This window comes from Delphinus delphis, chromosome 2 (assembly GCF_949987515.2).
Source record: "Delphinus delphis chromosome 2, mDelDel1.2, whole genome shotgun sequence".
NCBI lineage: Eukaryota > Metazoa > Chordata > Mammalia > Artiodactyla > Delphinidae > Delphinus > Delphinus delphis.
Genome location: NC_082684.1, coordinates 10,415,307 through 10,440,567, shown reverse-complemented (window position 1 = coordinate 10,440,567; position 25,261 = coordinate 10,415,307). Strand labels below are relative to the sequence as shown.

Here is a 25,261-nt window from a genome sequence, read left to right as displayed (position 1 = left end):
AGAAAGGTCCAAACCCCTGCAAACCACCTTCCGAGCCCACATCCACCACACTTCCAGCCCCACTGCCCCCCAAATCCTGCCACACAGAAATGCTGGGCCTAGATGCCCCTGCTTTTCATAGCATATCATCATGGTCAATAGCCTGGACTGGAATCCTGGCTCTGCCCTCTACTGGTGGCATGACCTTGGTCAAGTTACATGTCCTCAGTTTTCTCATCTGTAAAATGGGCATAACGACAGTACATCTACTTCCCAGGACTGTGATGGGGGTCGAATGAGTGAATATTGGGAAAGCACTTAGAAGAATATATTGTCAGTGCCTAGATTAAGGTCTGTTAGATGATTACTTAATTACACTCCACCTCATGCTGCAGAAACCCACAGCCCACAGCCCGGTCACTGGTCTTGGCAGGAGGCGTGTGCTTGTTCTTGTCTAAGTACCTTTCTACACAACAAACTTGACAGCTCGTATTACTATGCCCATTTCACAGATGAGTAACCTTAGGCTCAGAGATGTAAGTTACACAGCCGATATTAAGTTAATTGGTTGTAAAAAAAAAAAAAAAAATGAAGGCATGGATCAATTTACCCCCAGTCCTGGACAAAGCACTGGACACATAACCAAAGTCAATATTTGCTGGATGAATGAATGAATGAATGAATGAATTATCCAAGAGCACACCAGCAGTTTGTGGTGGGACTAGGACCTGAACACAGATGGTCCGATTGCAATGAGAGAATCAGACCCAGCCTTGAGGCCAAGGGGCTGACAAGCAATGAGGTGACTGGTAATTAAAAGTTAAGATGCCTACAACTTCTGGTGCTTTAAATGACACCTGGAATATAACAGCCACCAATAAGTATTCTAGGAAAGAGAGAAGGAGGAAGGGAGGGAAAGCAGGAAGGAAAACACTGAATTAATTTTCATCAGAAGTTCTGCTGTTTCATTCATTCAAAAAAAAGCTAAACGTTTGGGCCCTGCTCTTGGTTCTGGGAGAACGAAACAGATGAAAATCCCTGCCCTTCTGTAGCTCACATTCTAGTGGGAAGAGAAGGACAATAAATAAAGAAGGATTTTTGAAAAGTAAATTATGCTGCAATTTGGCCAGTGGTAAGTGTTACTGAGAAGTATAAAAGCAGGGAAGTTGTTTAGAAAGTGGGAGTTGGAGGTGGGAGGGATTTATTGCCCTTTCACAGCTATAAAATCCTATAGTGTGGAACTTTACTTGGGTCCTTTTCAATTAAAAAAAAAAAAAAAAAGAACACTAACTACCAGTCAATGAGTGCCTACAGGTGCCAGGCAGTTTGCATCAGTATCTCTAGTAATCACCATAGGAGCAGTACCAACCTGTTTCACAGGTCGGGTTTAACTTCCAGAGGTCAGAGCATTAGTAAGGGACAGCAGCAGTTATTTTCTCTCAGCATTACATCCACTCATCTACACTGTGTTCAGGGATGCGGGGCTGGGGATGTGCAAATGTCATTCCTCAGATCCATCAGGCAGCCTGTCCCAGGGGACTCTGCCAAGCGGGGGGCACTAGTAGGAGGCTGGGTGGCAGGAGGAAGCGAGAGGCACAGCCTCTTTCCTGTCTGCCTGCTGCTCCTAATGGTATCACCCGGCAATGTCACACTTCATCCCGACTCTGCACTCAATTGCATTTCTTTCCCCGTCTCAGTGGTCTGATCCCCAACTCCACAAGCCCCTCCTCCAAGCTCCCCAACCCCAGTCCTCTTGTTCCCGCCCCCCACCCTCCCCACTGTGGGTGGCAGCTGCTTCCCGCATTGACCTCTGGCTCAGCTCAAGGGGCCTTTTTCCGCTCTTTCAGTCCTCCACCACCTGTGAAGTCCATTCCCATGTTAATCCCCTTCCCCGGAATGCCTACTGTGACTTGTTTTCCTGGGTGCACCCCAACTGAAGCTGCAGGAGAGAGGCCCCCAAAGATGGGTTTTGAATCAGTGTGGCTATACCCTTGGTCTCGGACACAGTGCGTGCCCTTGTCTTTGGAAGTCAGCACCCTAGTGTTCCTTGGCGTGCAGGGTGACTCTCCTATTCATCAAGTCATCACTTGGGTGGCTTGGGATGAAGTGACTTCAAAGCACTTACTGCTACTTGTAACCATCTGCTCATGCATTTGTTCAGTCGTTCATTGTCTGCAAGCTCCGTGGGTCCCAGGACAAGGACGTTTCCCCAGTGCTGAGCACAGAGCCTGACACATAGTAGGTGAGTGTTTCCAGATGGACTAAATGAACTCTGAAAGGCGCAGCGCCCTGGTGGGGAATTTGAACCTGCCTCTACCCTGACTCCAGTTCCAAGGGATCATGGGACCTGCAGACCAAGCTGGGACTTCCACATCTGGCCCTGGCTGGGGTCACCAAACTTGAAGAGGGAAATAAAAGCCGTGTGGGACAGTTGGAAGCATACAGGCTGAGAGTCAGACCCTCAGTTTCAAAGCCTGACTCAACCACCTAAAATTACTGGGGAAACTAACAACTCCTCTAAGCTTCAGTTTTCTTCATCTGAAATGAAATAATAATAATAGCTGCTTAACTGGGTGTTTACGAGGACAAAATATCATTGTGCTATTATCAGCCTATTAAGAGGGAAATCACTTCAAGATCACAGATTCCCGGAATTCTAGTCTCGGAAGATAAGCAGACATTTGCTTACAAAGACAATAATGAACTTAAAATTAACATTTACTCCTGCGGTCAGCAGGCTTTTCCAAGAGCTAAACCTGCTGACCGCCCTTGACACGCCAAGCCCAGGGTCTCGATCTCACCTCTGTCCCCAACCCCAGGTTCCTGAGTCATGACAAAGGTGACCCTAGGCAAAGCACTTCTTCCCTCTGAGTATCTGTTTCTGCATCTGTAAAGTGGATACGGGAGAATTAAATGAGATTAACATCTATTAAGTTCCTAGAGGGAAGGCAGACAGTAGATCTAGATAAATGGCGATCTGCTCCCTCCAGGGATTGCTTTCTTTCTGCCACCAGAATTTCCCAATGTTCTCTGGTGGGGTGGGGAGGATAGGAGGTATCTGGGAGAGACCCCATTTCATTCATTCATTCATTGAATAGAGTGCACACACTGTGATGGGTGGGAAGGTAAAGCCTGTGAGAATCCTCATCACTGAAAACCACTACCCTCTCTTCCAGAACTAAAATGACTGAAGTCTCTGCCTTGAAGAAGAAGCTCCTGTCTGGGGAGATAGGTGAGAACAGGAAAGGCAATAAGGTGCCAGAAGTGCCGGAACAGAGGTCTCTCCTGGGCTGAGGGCTGCCCGCAGGAGGAGGTAACATTTTCCTGAGTCCACAAGGTTCCCAGGGGTTTGCAGAGCCTATGAGAACATTCTAGATAAGGGAAAAACATTAGGAAAGCATGACAGATTCTGACAGAGGCCTATGTATCACTCAGCATCATGCAGGGTCTTAAATGTTGGGCTAACGTGGATGGGACTGTTAGATAGTTTAGAGAAGGGAGGAGGATAAAGGATGGTATGCTAGGGAGTGGGGATCAAGGATGGGTATGCTAGGGAGTGGGGGATCAAGGATGGGTATGCTAGGGAGTGGGGGATCAAGGATGGGTAGGCTAGGGGATGGGGGATCAGGGATGGGTATGCTAGGGAGTGGGGGATCAGGGATGGGTATGCTAGGGAGTGGGGGATCAAGGATGGGTAGGCTAGGGGATGGGGGATCAGGGATGGGTATGCTAGGGAGTGGGGGATCAAGGATGGGTATGCTAGGGAGTGGGGGATCAAGGATGGGTATGCTAGGGAGTGGGGGATCAAGGATGGTATGCTAGGGAGTGAGGGATCAAGGATGGGTATGCTAGGGAGTGGGGGATCAGGGATGGGTATGCTAGGGAGTGGGGGATCAAGGATGGGTATGAGGGAGTGGGGGATCAAGGATGGGTATGCTAGGGAGTGAGGGATCGAGGATGGGTATGCTAGGGAGCGGGGGATCAGGGATGGGTATGCTAGAGAGTGGGGGACAAAGGATGGTATGCTAGAGAGCGGAGGATGAAGGATGGTATGTTAGAAAGTGAGGGACAAAGGATGGTATGCTAGAGAGTGGAGGATGAAGGATGGTATGCTAGGGAGTGGGGGATCAAGGATTGGTAAGCTGGAGCGTGGAGAGGATGAAAGATTGTATGCTAGGGAGTGGGGAATAAGAGTGTAGGGGAGGGGGATTGAGGCTGCACAGGTAGGTTTCTGCTAGATCCTGAAGACTTTGTCTGCTTGGCTCAGACCCGTCACTTTATCATACTAGGCTACATCACTCTTCTATCTCCTGCTGACTGAACATCTGGAAGCCAATTTGCAAGTGCTATGGTGGAGAAAAAAAATGAATTAACGGCAAGCTTTGCGCTCATCAGAGTTCTAATTTCCACTGGTTTTTGGTTTTCAGCTCTATAAATCCTAAATATGCCTTTTATTTCATATTTCCATCCTTTGAGGACATCTGTTTGGCATTTGCCTTGTGCGATTGGGAAGGTGGGCAGGGGTGCTGAGTAAGCTCCTTTTCAACTTCTTTTCATTGAAGTAAGAGGCCACGAATGTGCCCGAGGGCAGCGGGCAGCAGCCTGTCTCTCACCCAGCGCCCTAAGGCTGCTGCTCGTCTTCCCATCCTCAGGTGCTTTATGAAGATGGCTCAGTTTCAAGATGATGTATTAAAAATGCGATCCACGGGCCAATATAGGGCGACTTCACATGTTTCCAATTTATAGTTTCCAGTCTAGCATGTTGTAATACGGATTTTATATACATGTATAGTCACGTTTTTTTCTTTTCTTTTTTTCTTTCAAGGAGACTTACTTTTGCCTGTATATTTCCATTGTAATTTATCCAAATATTGCTGAGCTGGACCTGTGGGCTTTCAGTAGGGGACAAATGGTCACATAAATTTCAAAGTTGCTCCTTGTGACTGATGAGGTCAAGAGGCCCCGTGAACAGAACTTCGTGTACTAAAGCAGCTACCCTGCGCTGGTCACTGCTCTCATGCTTTTCCTGTGTTCTCTCAGATTTTTTTTAAACCAAACTGGAATATTTTCTGTTCTGTTTAGAAAATTAATGCAGGCTACATTTTTTAAAAATCATACACTATAAAATGGATTCAGTAGATTGCAAACAGTCCCCACAGGCTTATCCTAAAGGAATAAACACTGTTAACAATTCAGTTGGTATGTACTTCCAGATTTATCTATGTATATTGAGAAAATATATAAATCAATACAAAAATCAAACAATACCCTTCCTAGTGTTCCATAATCTGCTGTGCACGTGTGTGTGTGTGTGTGTGTGTGTGTGTGTGTGTGTGTGTGTTAACTTAGGTTTCACTCCTAGTCACTGAATGTAGATCTACCTGATTTTCTTCAATGACTGTAGCATGTTTGGGGCAGGGGAGCCGGGTGCAGGGCACCTTCTTTGTTGAACCCGCGATCTATCAAGGGCTGGGTATTTGTCAGTCTTCATTCCTACACCACACAGGGTGGTCCTGAACCTCCTCCTCCATACATCTTTGCCCTTTGTTCAAATTACTCCCCAGGATCAATTCCACAAGTGGAATTACTGGGTCAAAGAATATAAACGTTGTTGATTCGAATCCCCCAGTCAATATCATTGATCCAATTTCCACAGCCACTAGCCGTGTAGGACGGGACCTCTTCCCCAGCCCCTGGCCTCATCACCTCATCTAAACCTTAGCTAACCCTGCAAGGGAGAGCTTCATTTCCCCCATGCCCGGAGGAAACTGAGGCTAAATCCTTACCGTCTGAGATTTGGCCACGCCCATAACCCACCCAGAGCCATCTGACTGCAGGAATAAAGCACGCAAGGACAGAACAAAACGTGCTCTGAGCTGTCCTGGTTCCCGACGCGGGGACTCCACAGAAACCCTGCAGAAAACTTGCTGCCCAGGCAGCTGAAGCCAAGTGCGCACCCACGGGGCGCCTGCGCACTAACGGGAACAGGGCACGCCCTCCAGACGGAGGCAGCCCTGCGCCAGGGAGCAGGTTTGCCAGCCCAGCAAAGACTAGCCGCCCACCCTCACCGGCCACATCTCTCCGGGAAAACTGTGCCTGCCCTGCACCTCGCGTTCCGCATCTGTCAGAGAGAAGAATGATCTGTCCTGCTGCCTTTCGGGCCTGTCGCCTGTCACCTCTCTTGGGGATAAATCCCATCAAGGACGTGGAAGCAGACGTTTCTGGCTGGTTTTCATCCCAGACAAGGACTCTGGGCCTGAAGCTCGCCCGCCCCCAGCCTGGCAGTCTCCCCCCACACCTCCCAATTCAGGAGACTGATCGCTTCCCCCAGCTGCCCCTGGGCCTGCGCGGCCCTCCCGCTCTGCATGAGTCCTTGAGTCCTTTTTATTGAGTTATAAAACCAGGATTGCTTTTGGATTGGGTTGGTAAAAAGGCCTGGAAAGTTGGTAATCTGAACTTCTAAGGTTTGTAGACAGATCTTGTTGCCCGGAGAGATATTGAGGGCTGCGTCTGCAAGTATTATTTTCTTGTTTTCAGATGGTTCTGGAGGCAATGGGCTCTGCTCCCTCTGTGGCCACAGCGATGCTGGCCAGGGCTGCCGGTGTACCCAACGAGAGGGGGACCGGGAGAGTCACTGGCCCAGGAGGGAATGCAGAGGACATTTGTGGGCCGTGGGGGAAGAGGTTTGAGGAGGGACCTAAGCTGTGAACCCAAGGAAACTGTCCAAGGCCGCCTGGGACAGGGGCAGGTGGCCCTGAGTCTACAGCCTCCTGGTCCTGCTGCACTTCACGTGTGACCTTGGGCAAGGCACGGGCCGGCTCAGGAGCCCCAGTCTCCACATCTGTAAAATGGGAACCCCGAGGTCCTCCCCTCCTTCCTTACAGGATCAGGCAGGCTGGACTCCTCTCCTGCAGAATGACCACTGTTCTGTGTCCAGATCCCTCCAGCCACAATTCCAGTCATAACAGAGGAGCTAAGAATAGCTCAGCAAATACTAGTACCAAGTCCTACTTGGTGAACACAGCTTCGAGATTCAGCAGTGTATGCATGTTACCTCTAATGTTCACAGTGATGATAATTCAGAATAATGGTAACGCCAAGAACTAATGTTTCCCAAATGCTCATTCTATGCCCAGCATCACCTCCTAGGTTGCTGCAGTGGCCAACAGGTGAAGATACGAAGAGCATATACAACAGTGCCTGGTTCCACCATCATCCGACAGGGTCAATAAATTTTCCCAAGGCCATGAACTTGAGTGGCAGAAGAGGGATTTGAACCTGTACAGCCCCGCCGCTCAGGTGATGAGGAGGGACTCAGTCCCCCACATCCTTGTCCTTCTGCCATGTTGTGTTGCTCCTGGAAGGGAAGAGGGCGTGGGGAGGAGGCTATTCTCTTATTAAGAGAGAGGATGGGGGGTTCCCTGGTGGCGCAGTGGTTGAGAGTCCACCTGCCGTTGCAGGGGACATGGGTTCATACCCCGGTCCGGGAAGATCCCACGTGCCGCGGAGCGGCTGGGCCCGTGAGCCATGGTCGCTAAGCCTGCGCGTCCGGAGCCTGTGCTCCGCAACGGGAGAGGCCACAGCGGTGAGAGGCCCGTGTACCGCAAAAAAAAAAAGAGGATGAGGGAGTTCCCTGGCAGTCCAGTGGTTAGGGCTCAGAGCTCTCACTGCCAGGGCCCGGGGTTCAATCCCTGGTTGGGGAATTAAGATCCCACAAGCCGCGGGGCACAGCCAAAAAAAAAAAAAAAAAATCCCACAGCCCCAAAGAAGCAAGGGTGCTCCGGGTCATCCAACTGCACCCAATTCCAGCGTTTCCAGGCCCTGCCTTTACACTGAGACCGGCAGGCACCACTCTTAGGCAGAGTGCAAACTGGGGCTAATTTGAAAGTTCCAGAAGCACCCTCCCTCCCAGCCCCCAGTGCCAGTCTGAGAGCTCTCATTGTGCCAGGACCATTTAGCCCTGCAGCCAGCGGATCCCGTCGCCTGCAAAGACCGGCGTCGGCCCAGGGACTGCATTCTATTTCACGTCTCTGGCATGACGGCCCAGAAACTAAACAGCATCCCCAGGGCCAGACTCCTGCTAGACAGCAGCCCGTTATAAAATAGGGTGCCTCTCTCTGACCTGGGCTCTGGATCCCATCAAAACGACGTGTGTCTTTCCTTTCCTTCCTCGGGAAGGTGAAATACAAGCCTGTAATAACACCGTGCCCCTGTTCTCCTCTGGACAAAAGTCAAAACTCGAATCTGATAAATCTGAAATCAACGTTAATTTTCTAATTGGACTTCACGGGGTCTGGACATGGTGTCAGAGCCCGTGGTATTTCACGTCGTATGTTATTGTTGGTGCTGACAGAAGAAATGAATCTTTCAGGAGATTCAAGGAGAAATTAGTATTTCCCTGATTCCAGGGAACTAAATACCCACCTATTCTACTTATTACAAAGGGGCCTATGTCCAGCCCTTAAAACTTTGCAGTGACCCCAGCGGCAGACATTGAGTTGCCCCTATACCCCTCCATGCTTATTCACAGACCAAGGACCTTCCCCTCATTCTCATTCCAACCTGAAAAACTTCTACTCCACCTCCAAGACTCAGTTCAGAATGCCCATCTCTGAGAATCCTTCCTGACTACTGTAATCAATTACTCACTTCCTCCTTGGTAACCGAGGGTCTGACGTGTCCCTACATCTTCCCAGCCCGCTTACGGACCTCACTTGGTTCCTTTGTCACTCCCCAAGCAACTCCAGGGCAGGAAGAATACTATTATTCCATTCTTCCTACAGTACCCCGAGCAAGCACACAGCTCCCAGGAGGTGCCCCCTGAATGGAATGCTTGTTGATGGAATAATTATTATTTTTACAGTGTATAGTACTTAGTACTTACATAGTATAGTACAGCGTAAAGCAGTGATTCTCAACTGGCCAATTTTTGCATTACCTGCCCCCAAACCAGGACAATGTCTAGAGACATTTTTGGTTGTCACAGTTGGAAAGGGGAATGCTAATGGCATCTAGTGGCTGGAGGCAGAGCTATACAGTAAGACTTTTGCGGGCCTGAGCCCCTTCCTCCATCAAAAGTACGTTAAAAATTATATTTTAAAACTAAGTTGGTGTGAAGAGAAATCGAATCCAGGCTGGATTCATGAACATATATTCTTTATTATTATATTCATTTTTTCTTCTGATTTTGAAATTAAATTAAAACATTTTTGTAAGCCCCTAAAATTACCATGAGCCTTAGGCACCGGCTCTACTGCGACGAGTGCGCAAGTGGGACCTGGGTGGAGGCCAGGGGGCCTGCTAGACATCTTACAATGCGCAGAACAACCCCAAACAGCAAAAAGTCATCCGGGCCCAAATGTCAATAGTCTTGAGGTTGAGAAACCTGTTATAAAGGAAAACTCCAGAATGTCGAAGCCTGGAAACTTAATGTCTGAGCTTCCACAGCAACTGTAATACAACACTGCAAGAACATAACTTTTGGTAATTAGCAAGGCTTTGGGGTAGAGAAGTGGACGAACACAGCACATACTTTCATGAAAGCATTCATGAAAAATCCAAATACTTTTTTTCTTTCGTTCTCCAAATGGTGGATAAAGCACGGAACATAGATTTTGTTCCTAGTCAGCTATGCAGGCAATGGGCAGCACTTCATTACTCACACAAATTGGGGAAATCCCATGATGCCCCCTGTCTCATGCTCAGCTTCTCAGCATCAGGACCCAGAGCTCACTGCTCAGCAGAGCAACTCAGAGGCACCAGCACTGCACACTTCACCTGCCTTCCAAGGTGTCCAGGGCAGACCTACCCCAAATCCATTTCAGGGCTGACTCTTCCGAGAGAGGCATCACGTAACACAGAGTTTTGACTTGGGGGGTCTGTTTTAGGGTTCTCCCAAGAAACAGAGCCACCAGGATATATGTGTGTGCGTGCGTGCGAGTGTGTGTGTGTATAAATGTGTGTCCATATATGTATATTTGTGTGTGTGTATTTTATATATATGTACATAGAAAGAGACTTATTTTAAGGAATTGCCTCATGCAAAATCTTCAGGGTAGGTTGGCAGGTGGAGACACAGAGAAGAGTTGCAGTTTGAATCCAAAGGCTGTCTGCTGGCACAATTGCTTCTTTGCTTGAGGGAGATCAGTGTGTCCTGTTCAGGCCTTCAACTGATTAGTCAGGGCCCACCCACATTAGGGAGGACAATCTGCTTTACTCAAAGTCCACCAACTTACATCTTAATCTCATACCCAAAACAAAACAAAAAATACCTTCACAGCCAAATATCTGGGTACTGTGGCCCAGTCAGGTTGACACATAAAATTAACCATCCCAAGGTCTAAATTTTTTTTAAATTTTCAGTTTCTTCTTTCTCTCTCTGAAAGACCAATGAACAAACATGCTGGGAGGGAAGATACACAAGGTTTCACGTCGAAAGGAGGCAATTAGCATTCACTGAAGGCTTTTTGTGCACCAGGCACTTTGCAAAGATGATCTCACGTCACGCTCAACCCCTGTGAGGGTGATATTGGTGTCCTCACCTGACAGTTACATCACTTACTCAGGGTCCCGCAGTTAATCCTTGGCAGAGCCAGGATTCAAACCCAGGTCTCTTTTGAACCCAAAGCTGAGCTCTATTGACCCCCTGAAAGACACCAAGGAAAGGACAGAGGCTGCCCAGATAGAGGGACGAGCATGAGATCAGAGCAATGGGAACCCTTCAAGCTCTGCTTCTTCTCCTCCCCAACACTCTCACGCCAGTCTCCCTCTGCTCTCTTACACACTCACACACTCACATATACACACTAGGAATATTTAGAAAATGCACGTAAGGTGCCTAGTAGTGCATGTATATTTCATGCATATTGGAAAAATGGTAGTTGTTATGATAATAACCATAAATGATGTATATGTGATAGTGAAATGGTCATATGTCAAAGGTGAGGGAGGAGGGGCACAGGACATAAGAGGGTAGGGAGAGGTAATTTGAAAGTAATGAGACGGTGAAGGTGAACCCATGTGATACCACAGAGCCCCAAAGTAAATTATTAACACATTCCTTCATTCAGAGAATGCAAGCCACCAGTTGACCCTCTTAACAACCTGCTGAAGTGGCCAGGGCAGAGACCCTATGCCCATTTCATAGGTGAGAAATCTGTGGCTTAGAGAGGTTGAGGGCCTTGCCCAAGGGCACACAGCATCCTGCTTTAGGAATGGGAGCCAGGCCTCCTGCCATCGCCCTGTCCATGGAGAGTAGATGCCTTTGGGAAGGGAGAGTCTGGAGGGTCTTTAAGGAGTTCAGAAATCTACTTTCTCTCTCAGGTCAGAATGGGACCCAAACTCCTTCCCCACAGGAGGTGTCACAAGAATCAACAATAATCTATGTGACGATCCCATCCTGGTACTTGGCACAAAGTGTATAATCAATAAATAGCAGAATACATAAATAAGTACCAGCTGCTACTACTACCATCGTCATCATAGCTTCCATATTCAACGGTCTGCACTGCAGCTCACAAAACCCAGAGGCCTTCGATGGAGAGAGGGGATAAAAAATAATATCAGTGCAAGTATGTCTTGCAGTCCTTGGTTCTGTCCCCTTCTCCCAAATGTCTCCCAGGACAAAGATTTCCATGGCAGCTACATAGCTATTCCCTCTTTTTCACCTCAAAAGTTCCTATTTATGGACTGCAAATGTTGGCAGGGATGTGAAGTGGGGACTTTTTTCATTTTCGCCCAGAAGGCCCATGGCCATTACATCATTCTGAATTTCCTGGGCTTGTTCATGACGATACACCCACCCTCACTGTGCAGACATGGGGCTCGATTCTAACTACTGCACAGTATTCCACAGTGTTCGTCCACTGCATTTTATGTACCCATTCCTGGGGGGATGGACAAACACGTAGAATACCTCTGAATGTTTCAACAATCCTATGATGAATATCTTGTATATATCACCCTCTGGAGATGTGTGTAAGAGTTGCTTTGAGAAATTATATCCAGGGAGGACTTGCTGGGTCATGGAGTGCACATATACACCCCAATTACACTAAGGCCAGCAAGGGGTCTGTCAAAGATAGCTGCATCCATCTAAATATTCCCACCAGCCCTGCACGAGGTTTTCTGTATCCCTGCATCCCCGCCAATATGTTGCGTTATCCTGCTTTCTATGTTATTGTTTTTGCCAACCTGATAGGTATAAGTGCTATCTTCTTGTTGTTTTAATTTGCATTTCTCTGTTTGCCGCTGAGTTTGAACTTCTCTTCATTGGCTTCTTAGTCTTTGGGGTTTCCTCTCCTGTGAGCCGCCTGCCCATATCTTTTGCCCAATTTTCCCTTGCAGTTCTTGTTTTTTCCTGTTTCGCAGAAATTTCTCAGATATTTTCAATATTAGTTCCTTGTCCATTTCTGATGTTGCAAACATCTCTCAGTTTGTTATCCGTCTATGAACTTACTCCAGAGTGTCCTTCACGGAACAGAAATCTTTAATTGTATTATGATGAAATCCGTCCCTTTTTTTTTGGTCTTATACTCTGTGCTTTTGGGATACACATACACACACACACGCCACAGTGTCTCACAAAAATGCACTCCTATATTATCTTCTATTGATATTCTAGCCTTACCTTTCAAATTTAAGTCTCACTCCATCTGGAACTTGCCTTTGTAAGTGGTATTGGACAGAGAATCTAGGGTTTTATTTACCTCCATTCAGTGGGTCAGTTTTCCCAACTCCAGCCACTAGACTGTCCTTCCCTTCCCCCATTGATTTGTGGGAGCATCTTTCTCATATCTTGAGTTTCCACATGCACACACAGGCCAGTCTCTGAGCTCTTTATTCTGTTCACTGGCCCAATTGAATGTTCTTTTTCTACTTTTTTCATTACTACATCCTCTGCTTTTCTTCTTCAAAGTTGCCTCAATTATTCGTGGACATTTGTTCATGAAAAAATGTTTTTTAAAATAAGTTTACGGAGTTCCCCAAAAAATCCAACTGCAATTTTGATTGGGCCTACATTGAAACAATAGCTTAACTTGGGACAATTGACATTTTTATAACATTAAGTAATGCTATTAAAGAGTATGACTGGGCTTCCCTGGTGGCGCAGTGGTTGAGAGTCCTCCTGCCGATGCAGGGGACACGGGTTCGTGCCCCGGTCTGGGAGGATCCCACATGCCGCGGAGCGGCTGGGCCCATGAGCCATGGCCACTGAGCCTGCATGTCCGCAGCCTGTGCACCGCAACGGGAGAGGCCACAACAGTGAGAGGCCCGCGTACCGAAAAAAAAAAAAAAGAGTATGACTGTCTCAAAGGATTAATCTCCAAAACATACAAGCAGCTCAATATCAAAAAAACAAACAACCCAATCCAAAAATGGGCAGAAGACCTAAATAGACATTTCTCCAGAGAAGATATACAGATTGCCAACAAACACATGAAAGGATGCTCAACATCACTAATCATTAGAGAAATGCAAATCAAAACTACAACGAGATACCATCTCACACCAGTCAGAACGGCCATCATCAAAAAATCTACAAACAATAAATGCTGGAGAGGGTGTGGAGAAAAGGGAACCCTCTTGCACTATTGGTGGGAATGTAAATTGATATAGCCACTATGGAGAACAGTATGGAGGTTCCTCAGAAAACTAAAAATAGAACTACCATATCACCCAGCAATCCCACTACTGGGCATATACCCTGAGAAAACCATAATTCAAAAAGAGTCATGTACCACAATGTTCATTGCAGCTCTATTGACAATAGGCAGGACATGGAAGCAACCTAAGTGTCCATCGACAGAGGAATGGATAAAGAAGATGTGGCACATATATACAATGGAATATTAGCTATAAAAAGAAACAAAATTCAGTTATTTGTAGTGAGGTGGATGGACCTAGAGTCTGTTATACAGAGTGAAGTAAGTCAGAAAAATAAAAACAAATACCATATGCTAACACATATATATATGGAATCTAAAAAAAAAAAAGTTCTGAAGACCCTAGGGGCAGGACAGAAATAAAGATGCAGACGTAAAGAATGGACTTGAGGACATGGGCAGGGGGAAGGGTAAGCTGGGACGAAGTGAGAGAGTGGCATGGACATATATACACTACCAAATGTAAAACAGATAGCTAGTGAGAAGCAGCCGCATAGCACAGGGAGATCAGCTCAGTGCTTTGTGTCCCCCTAGAGGGGTGGGATAGGGAGGGTGGGAGGGAGACGTAAGAGGGAGGAGATATGGGGATGTATGTATATGTATAGCTAATTCACTTTGTTACACAGCAGAAACTAACACACCATTGTAAAGCAGTTATACTCCAATAAAGATGTTAAAGAATAAAATAAAATAAAATAAATAAAGTGTATGATTGTCTCTCCACTTTTCAGATATTATTTTTATTCTTTAATATCAAATGTTTAAACTTTCTCCATAGAGGTTTTGTGTATTCTTCTGTTAATTCCTAGTTTTTACTGCTATTGTGAATAGTATCTTGGTTTTTATTACATTATATATGCATTATTATACATAATTATTGTTTATATACATTATAGTCTTTTCTAGTTGGTTGCTAATGATATAGTGAAATGCTACAGATTTTTACAAAGTTGATTGTGTATCTGTATTCCATGCTTGACTCTCTTTTTAGTTTTTTTTTTTTTAAATAAATTTGTTTATTTATTTTTGACTGTGCTGGGCCTTCGTTGCTGTGCACAGGCTTTCTCTAGTTGCGGCGAGCGGGGGCTACTCTTTGTTGCGGTGTGCGTGCTTCTCATTGCAGTGGCTTCTCTTGTTGTGGAGCATGGACTCTAGGTATGTGGGGTCAGTAGTTGTGGCACACGGGCTTAGTTGCTCTGCGGCATGTGTAATCTTCCCGGACCAGGGCTCGAACCCATTTCCCCTGCATTGGCAGGTGAATGCTTAACCGCTGCGCCACCAAGGAAGTCCTCTCTTTTTAGGTTTTTTTTTTTTTTTTTTTTTTTGGTGGTACGTGGGCCTCTCACTGTTGTGGCCTCTTCCGTTGCGGAGCACAGGCTCAGTGGCCATGGCTCACGGGCCCAGCCACTCCGCGGCATGTGGGATCTTCCCGGACCGGGGCATGAACCCATGTCCCCTGCATCGGCAGGCGGACTCTCAACCACTGCGCCACCAGGGAAGCCCTCTTTTTAGTTTTGATTCTACTTTTCTATGAAGAAGATCATGTCTTCTGAAGAAAAAAAAGTATTATCTTCTTTGTACACTTATTTCTCTTTTCTCTTGCTTTAAAAAATTTTTAAAAATTACTTTACTTATTTTTGGCTGTGTCAGGTCTTAGTTGCGGCACGCAGGATCTTTTATTGCAGCGCAAGGAGAGCGCGTGGGCTCTGTAGCTGTGGTGCATAGGCTATCTACTTGTGGCGCGGGCTCAGTAGTTGCTACTCACGCGCAGGCTTAGTTGCCCTGCGGCACGTGGGATCTTAGTTCCCGACCAGGGATCGAACCCGCTTCCCCTGCATTGGAAGGCAGATTCTTAACCACTGGACCGCCAGGGAAGTCCCTGTTCTTTCTTCTAACATTAGCAGGACTTCCTGTGTTAAAGAGGAGTGGTGATAGAGAGGCATTGCTGTGTTTTTCAAAATCATAAAGAAAATATATAAAGTTACTTTGTTAAAATAAAGGTTGCTATAGAACTTAGATACATGACTTTTACCAACTTAACAAAACTTCCATTTTATTGGTAAGTGGTTTAAAAACATTTATCACTTCATAATATACTTTCCTGCCTCTATCTGAATTTTTTCAAGTAGATTTGATTTTTTTCAAATAGATTCTCTGATATAATGCTGATATTATTGGGATAAGCTCTATTTGATTACGATGTACTATTTATTTTAAAGGCTCTTGGATTCTTTTAGGTAATATTTTATTTAGGTTATTTGTGTCTCATCCATTACATAAATTGACCTACAATCTATTTTCTTATATTTTTTTCTGAGTGATTAGTCTTATATATTTTTTCTAGTTTTGGAACCAATATTATCCTGGCTTCCTAAAATAAGCCAAGCAGTTTTCATTCTTATATTTTCCGCGATACCTTTCTAGAGATCTGAATGATTCATTCTTTATGAACTTTGTTAAAACTCACCTATAAAAACATCTGAGACTGAAGCATTCTGGGAGGAAGGTCTTTGCCTAACATTTCAAATTCTCTAATACTTTTTAGTCTATTCAAGTTTTCTTTTAAAATTTTTCTTGTGCCCAAACTTGGCATTTTATATTTTTTCAAGATATATGTCCATGTCATCTAAATTTTCAAATTTATTAGTAATGGATATTTATAGCAATCTTTTCTTCCTTTATGTGTGTAATTGTATCTGTTGCTATTTATCCTTTATTATTTATATTTTGTTTATTTGCATCACTCTATCATCAGTCTTACAAATGATGTTTCTCCTGTTAATCTTATTAATATATTAAAACACCAACTTTTGGTGTCTTTACTCTTCTCTACTTCTGTTATTGTAGTTATTCTCTAGCTGATTTCCACCCTTATCTTTACTATTGTCTTCTCTCTTATCAAACATATCTTTTTCTAATCTCTTGATTTGAATGTTTAGCATGTTTGTTTCACACTGAAATTCTTAATACAGTAAAAAGTCCAGTGCACTATGACATAGATGTAGATCACATCCTACAGGACTTGGCCATGTGACCTGGGTGACTCATTTAACTTTTCTGAGTGTCTGTATCCTAAACTGTGAAATGGGGTTGATGACCCTCTCTCCCAGGCTCCTGTGAGAACTTTATGAAATAATGTGTGGGAGGCACCTGGAGGATCCACAGATCTTAGTTCCCTTCCCCTCCCTTGTTCCAAAACTACTTAGAAAACTGCTAATCATAGATTCATGAAAATCTCAAAACTTTCAAGAAGTGGTTCCCAGCTGGGGACAGTCTTGCTTTCCAGGCGACATTCGACAATATCTGGAGAAAAATTTGGTCATCACAACTGGGGGAGGAAAGGGGTGCCACTGGCATCTAGGGAAGATCCCTGGGTAGGGGACAGGCATACTATTTCCTAAACTTCCGACAAGTCATGGGATCGGCCTGCACAACAAAGAACTATCCGGCCCCCAATATCAAGAGTGCCAAAGTGGAGAAACTCCCCCTTGAAGGAAATTCCAGGAGCATCTGGTTCTGTCTCCTTCTGAATATAAGAATCTTTGCCCCAATACCTCCTCTGCTTGGGTACACCCAGGGACAGGAGGCTCACTACATAAGAAGACAGGTACCAATAGTGGAAGGAATACAGACACTGGAGTCAGCCACTCTTGTACACTGGTCTACCCTTTATTCTGACTTATCATCTGTAAACCTCAGTTTCCTCATCTGTAAAGTTGACAAATATGTAGCTATGATGACCATATGAGATATATCCCAGCACAGGGCCCAGAATGTAGCAGGGGGTCAATAAAAATTATCTTTTGCAGTTATCCCTTATTGCATCCAAGTGACTTTACAATTCTGCACTTTGGTGATACAGTTTCTTCTATCGGAAGGCCCCTAAACTGTTGGCAGAAAGTGATCACTAATGGCCATTCCTTCTGTCTGGGTCTCAGCTTCTGCCTCTGTAAAATAGATGATGCCACTACATCAAACCTTACAAACTGCTTGCCCTCCGCCAAAGTCAATTTGCAGATATGTTTGGTGTTTGGCCTGCATTTTTTTTTCTTTTTTGCCTCTTAGAAGTCAAATCTATTTCTCATTTATAAAAATGGGATAGTCTACCTAAAAATCTGGAGATCTAGCCTCTCTTGAAGAATAAAAGGTTTAGCAATACTGGGCCTATTTCACTCACAGCAACAATCTAGGGAAAGTGAGCAGCATTGCTGCCATACAGAGGACATGTGTTCTCCATTCCCCACAATCCCCACCAGTCCCTATTGTCCTGTTTTCACTCACTTGTATCACTTCCGGCTCCTGTAGACATTTGACTTTATAATTCTTAAGATATATGGGCTCTCTAGCTCCTTTCATCTCTTCTGGGCTATGAACCCTGGAAACCATGGAGGAAATTTCCTTGATAAATTACCAGAGGAGAACTAACTACTGATGATTTGCTACAGGCTTTACTTAAAACAGAAGCTCTCCTAGACTCTGATTCCATTTTCCAACAAGGGAAAGAATGTCTCTTGAAAAAAAATCCATGGCCAACGTGTTCAAGTGAATGAAAAGGGTCCTTTGATTTGCAAAGCCCATGAAGACAGTGGGCAGAGCCAGGGCTGAAGAGTAAGGGAGCTGGGATGCCTCACGGGGACCTGGTGGTCTCCAAGTGCTCCAGGGCACAACCATGTTAGGTAGTAGTACAAATCTATCTCTGCTGGGGGGTTCCCACTCTTTTCACCAGGCACAGGCAGACCTTCAGGAAGTAGGTGGTCTGGAGGGGTGACGTGGTGGTGCCGTGCAGACACAAAAACTGAAAAAAGAAATCCACTTTGGCCCATCCTAGAGATGAAATTGGCCCCTTCCCAACTAATCTCTGTAGGACTTCTACATTTGCCAACAAAATTCCGTCCCCGGAGTGTCTCTGAGAACAAACTATGCCGCGTGTTGGAGAACCCACAATTTAGGTAGAGCTGGTACTTAACCACACAAGCAACCTTGGACAAGTCACCCAATGTCACCGAGCCTTAGTTTCCACATCAGAAAAATGGGATAACGATAACACCTCTTTCCCAGGGCAGCTGCACGTGAGTTAATGGGCATCTATTCCCCTTTGTTCTCTGGATGACAAAACTGAAGCTTGGGCAGGAGAATTGATTTGCAGCACGACGCTGCTTTGGGAGGTTCCTATGGCTGGCTAAGATGCAAACCCATTAATCAAATCCAAGGGAAAACTTATTAGAAACAGATCTCCAGTACAAACCAGAGGATATTATTTAACTAGGAAAAAAAAATAAACACAGTAATATGTAGTGCTAGGCCTAGTTGTAGTAAAACAAATACACATTCAAAGTGATGGGTCAGTCTTGTTACTACAGGTGAGAAAGCATGTCTCGCGGTAGACTCCCCCTATATGTTTGCTGAACTGTTGAGCTGAAAGCAATTTGTCAATTGTCTGGAGGCCATTAAAATGTCCATTATCTTTGTTCTTTTTTGACAACTCTCCTGGGAATTTTTCTAAGGATCCAATCTTGAAGGGGAAAAAAATGAAAAGAAATAATATATTGAATTCACTATGTACATCGGAAAGTGCTTTACAAAGGTTTTCTAGAATTATAAGAAATGATGTGTTGGACAGTGAGGTCTAAGGGTTGAGATCCACTGGAGCGGTCAATGGAGCTGTGGATAACTGAAGATAATCTCCAGGCCCAGCCATCAGGACACATAAAGAAATGAGAAATCCTCACTCAATGGTATTTGGGAGAGACTGGGTAGCAAAAGGAAAAACATTCACATTATAATGTTAAGCACAAAAAGCAATGTTACAGGGGCTTCCCTGGTGGCACAGTGGTTGAGAATCGCCTGCCAATGCAGGGGACACGGGTTCGAGCCCTGGTCCGGGAAGATCCCACATGCCACAGAGCAACTAAGCCCGTGCGCCACAACTACTGAGCCCGTGTGCCGCAACTACTGAAGCCCGCACGCCTAGAGCTGTGCTCCACAATGAGAGGAGCCACCGCAATGAGGAGCCCACCCACTGCAACAAAGGGTAGCCCCCGCTCGCTGCAACAAGAGAAAGCCCGCTCGCAGCAACGAAGACCCAACACAGCCAAAAATAAAATAAATAAATTTATTTTTAAAAAAAAAAAGCAATGTTACAGAGGTGATGATGGATCAAAAGGAGAATGAAAATGGCTGTGTCAGAATCGTAAGATTAGGGTAGACTTTAAATTTTTTTTTCTGCAATTTTTATGATACACTCACATCAGGGAGAAGTACTGTGTTCTGCACACCAGTTGAAACTCAGACCTGGAGTTTGTCCAGCTGTGGACCTCCTGATCTTTTTGCAATTGAAGCTACCCACTAAGCACCTACTACGTGTTAATGGGCACCGTGCCAGGCACATTCTGCTGTGCCAATGGGGATCTCCAATCCCTGGTGAACAGGTCTCAAAGGGAAAAATCAGCATCACAGTCTCTGGAGAAGGGAAACTGAGAGAGAAGGGAACTTGCCCCAGGGTCATGTGGCTAAAAAGGGCCGAGTTGGGACTGAAGCCCAGCATGACATGTGCACAAAGTCTGGCCTCCTTCCAGCACCCAGTGTCCCCCAAAGAACTGGGACATGGAAGAGGGCATTAAACAGCCTTGAATGACACTGCACAGGTCCTTCCTGTTCAACCCCTTGTAGGACTTCTGATGACCTCTAGAAGAAAGAGGATCCTTGTTAACAGAAAGAACGTAGTCCTGGGGATGAGAACCCTCCCCAGGTGATCTAGAATTGAGCAGCGTTGCAGAGTTTTCACTGGTCATGTCCATCTCTGCGTGGGAAGCCATACTTGTTTTCCATTGACTGTAGTGACGTAAAGAGCCCTTTCCGTTTCCTCTTCCCTTACTACGAATTTCAGAATGTGCCTCTCTGAATGTGTATTTCAGGATTCATACTTCTGGGACCTTGGGTTTAACCATACCTCCCGTCACAGTGTTTTCTGTTACAAAACACCTACAATCCCCACCATCATAGGGCAAGTAGGATCCAAACATTCAATCGCAAAAGATGCATTGCATTATTATGAGGTTAGTGAAAATTGATATATTATAGGTGGTCTATACAGTCACAAAAATCACAAAAGTACAGACAGTGAAAATTATCCTATACCCTAAACTGAGAACATCTCATATGATACCTAGATGGTCACTTCCTAGCCCTCCACACCGCCAGGTCACCCCCTCCCCAGCATAAGGTGAGAACTTCAGGGTCCTCCCACCACCAGCCTCGTGTACTGGAGCCCTTCATTGGTCAAGTTATACCTGGTCCACTTAACTACACATTATCACAGGTGTTCGCGTCCATCACTACAATGAAAGCCATCCAGCCTTTTCGCTGGTTCAGAGCTTCAACCAATTCACTGAACAAAGTTAGGCACTTTTACTCCTCAGAATTGCAGAAATGGGTCCGTGCACCCCGTCCTTCCACCCTTGGTTCGTTTTTACAAAGTCTCCTTTCAAAGTACCACAAATGGCATCACCTGCCAATGCTGAAAAGATAACAATATCTTTCTTTGCAAGCCTTCTGTGAGTTCAGCCCCGTCTCCTACCTGCATGAACAAACATGAAAGGGGCTGTTTTGAAGGGGCTGATATTCAGAGCACAGCCTCCCTCAAGTCCAGAGGCTGGACAATGCTGGGATCACAACCAACAGCTTCCAACGTCCACCACACAATGCCACCGTAGCCCACTCAGTTTCCAAAGCTGTGCACATCCGTGGCTGCAAAATCACTTCTGGGACAAAGGAATGTTTCTGAATTCAAAACAATTCCACCTCAAACGTGTTCTCCACTATTAACAGACAGTTCAGGAAGAAATGAAGGAAGCTGAATCCCTCTGGGGACACACTCGCTTTTGCCCCGATGGGATCTTAGCAGCATCTGAGGGCCCTGTGATTTGACAAGGCCATCTACAAACTCCCAGGGCTGTTGATGAAGTTGGCTGTTCACCTGCAAGAATACTTGAGGACAGGTTAGGTGAGGGTGACTTTCCCCAAGCAGCCTTCCAGGCCAGAGGCAGCTGTGGTTTCCATTATACCCTGCCTCTCCCCATGTTTGGGAAATCCTAGTGGACTTTCAGAAAGTGGAATCAGGGAGATATGTTTGACAACTCTTTTTTTTTTAAATGTGATGGATGGGGCCTGTGTCTTTTCCACAGCTGGCTTCTAGCACTGCCCCACCCTCCATTACTGCAAGTTCACCTGCTTTATAACGATCTGTTACCCCTGTCCGTCCCTGAGTCTGGGGCAGCTATGCAAGGCAGTGGGTGGGAGAAGGATGTAACATAGCCCTATGGAGATATGAGAGGTCCACTGCCTAGGCCCAGCTGGCTTGGCCTCTCCCCATTTCTCCCTTCTGAACCCCCTTTGGGCTCTGACAGGCACTGGAGTTAATGACTACATCCATCCTTTGCCCCTGAAGGCCTTCCAGCTCCACAGCCAAAGCCCCCATGGAGCTGGGAGGGCCTGCAGCCCTGGCTGATCAGGCCCAGGCAGTGTCTTATTTATTTATTTATTATTTATTTAATCTATCAGATAGAGAATTTTAATTAAATTGGCATAGTTAAGACCGAAAAGATAAAGTGGACATTGTTAAGTGTATCTTCAGCCCTTGCCTTAACAGGCAAATGAACACAACTGAAACACAGGTGACTCTTGCTGGTCTATGAGACAGTGAAGGGAGCTTCTCAGGATTTAAATATATTAATATAACCACTGATAAAAATCTAAATATAAAACCAATCTCCTATAGGGTTTGAGAAGGCATTCACCATATCCCTGAAAAGTTTAACCTTCCTTATTCAAGTTTAATCATCTCTTTAGAAGGGGAAAATAGTGATAGTACTTGTTGAACCAGAATTACTAGCAAAATTCAAAAAGCTGACCATATTCATTTAGCCACAAGCCAATCTTATTTAAATCGGGACAGAAATATTACATCAGCCATTCATGATCTGAATTCTAGTGTATGAGATCAATTTAAATATGGTACACATAAAAAGTCATGAGACATCGGCTTCATGATAAATAAGGCCGTGGCCAACTATTACGCATTCGTAGCTTTTTTGAGATACGCTATCAAGTCTGCCCTTTCTGCCTTCTTCTTAATAACAGCAAAGATCATTTTTGTTCCAGGGATGTACTTCTTGGGATTCTCCAAATACTCCATCAGCGTCTCCTCTCCCCAGGTGATGCCTTTGTTCTTGTTGGCAAGAGAAGCCGACAGCCTGACCTGTCTTTTGCCCAAACAGACCATGGAGATTTGGCCCAGTCTTGTGCTTGCCTCCCTTTTCCACAGTATGGCACTGGGCACACTTCTGAACAGAAATCTTCTTGCCCTTCTCAACATCACGCCTTTCTAAATCGTACTTTCTCCGTGCACGACTAAGAGGTTCCTGCTCGCAAGCCAAACGTCCCGCTCTCTAATCTCATATTTAAATAAATGCATTTAAGTTTTAAAACACAAAACGATTCGAAGAAGTGTCAAGTAAACCGTCACACAGATGTTAGGCTGACTGGTGTGCAGCGTATGGCTGGTCCACATTTCGGCCATGCTGACTTAGATCAGCCTTCGAGTGTTTTGAACAAATTGTTCCTCGAAGGCCTGCGTTCGGGATGCTATCTGGGGTTCCTTCCAAGCCAACAGCCTCCCTAGGAACTGGAACTCCTAAGCTCTACTGGAGCGATGTGATTCAAAGTCTTTCGCTTAGGCTAATCTATCCTGCTTTAAATCCTGCAGCGCTATAGAAACTCAATGACAGAAGAGACAGCTGGTCGGTGACAGGAAAATACCATTAGAAGGCGAGAGGCAGCCAAACCCTCGGTAAACGGATTAACTCACTTAGCTTCTGGAAGGTAAACCTTTCTGGAGATGGCATCCAAGTCAGGAGGTGGGCCAGCTCCCTGTGAGGTGGGCCCCTGAATGCAGATGAAACATGGGTTTGGAGCTCTGATGCAGATCCAGAGGGGCCAGGCCTGGAATGCCCGGCAGGGAGTTTTAGCCTGCAGATGCCAAGGTGCAGCACATTTGAAGTTGTGAGGAAGGGGGAAAGCGACAGGAATGAAAGCAAATATCTGGGAGGGGATTTTCTTTTTTTTTTTTTTCATGGCTGCACCCTGTGGCTTGCAGGATCTTAGTTCCCCGATTGAACCCGGGCCCTCGGCAGTGAAAGCGCTGAGTGCTAACCACTGGACTGCCAGGGAATTCCCTGGGAGGGGATTTTCTTTGGGCTCACTTCCCCTTGCATTCAAACCTATTAACCTTAGTGTGTTAGGAGCACTTTCTTCAGGAACAATCTCACTAAATGCTGCAGAAAAGTTAGAAGGAGTGTGTTGGGCTTGAGAGGTAGAGAAATAGACACAAAATTCACTAGCATCAGTGGAAACTGCAATGTTAAGTCTCCAGTTCAAATACTAGAGTTGGAATCTTGGCCTAGAGATTTTTTTTTTATCTCTACAGTTTATACTCCTCCTCAGAGATGAATGTTTTTCTTACTAGTCTTATTCTGAACAGCTACAAACTGGGATTCAACCCTGCCAGGCTGTGTGTGTGTGTGTGGGTGTGTGTGTGTGTGTGTGTGTGTGTGTGTGTGCACCTGACCTAGAGACTACCCTTTAAGTAATATGTGTGTGCTGTGTGTATTATTTTTAAAGAAATACTTTGGCTTCTATCCTTCAGATATCCAAGGGTATTTGGAAAAGATAGTCTAAGACAGACTATTGATCCATTCCTCCAGTTTCCTAAGTGCTCAGTGTATATCAAGTTTATAGAGTATAAGAACTTAACTTCTTACAGAAATGCCTTTACTAAATTGCACTGAAATAATAAGGTCTTTTGCTTTTATATTGGAATGTTATGGCATCTTTAGGAAAATCCTTATGCTGCTTAATATTCTCACAAGTAAGGATCCTCATGAGAAAATATTTGTGACATTTGAATCAAGGATAACTTTCTCTCTTAAGAGGTTGGTATGTTTCCTTTAATCAGACAAGTGTTATATAACTCATCATATTTCTATTTTTGCTTTGGCTGCCAGGAAACTCAAAGTTAAATTATCTGTTCAAGACCAGTAACTCTACTGGCCTAAATTTGGGGTATGATCATTTTTCCCTTATTTTAATATTTGCTTAATAATCCTCAATAATAACTTTAACAGTCCTACTTTATCTGAGTCTGGTATATATTACATCTGTTACATATCAGATATATATAGTATACATTATATCAGGTCTGTTTTCGCTTGCAGTTGACAGATATCCAACTCAATTAAGTTAAGCAATAAAAAGTGGGGAGGGGATTCTTATTGGCTCATATAGCTGAAAAGTTGAAAAGCTCAGGGTAGATCCAATCATAAAACTTTAGAATAGGGACAAGTCAAAGGGACACAGGAACCAACCTGAAAGTGCTCCCAGTGACCAAAGCTGGAACAATTTGAACAACAAAATAAATAACACAGAACTGAATTATAACCCAAAGTATAAAAGAAATATATGTGAGTCCATCCTATTAATAATATAAACAAATGATGGAATAAATAGGAACAAGAAACAAATCTTCCTTACAAAAGAATTTCAAATAATATATGTAGAAGCTC

The 25,261-nt window shown here is 45.0% G+C and overlaps 1 pseudogene; it reads right to left on the bottom strand.

Moving 5' to 3' along the window:
* Positions 1–22,713: 22,713 nt before the first annotated feature.
* Positions 22,714–23,220, bottom strand: LOC132417545 (cytochrome c-like; annotated as a pseudogene).
* Between the last annotated feature and the right edge of the window lie 2,041 nt (positions 23,221–25,261).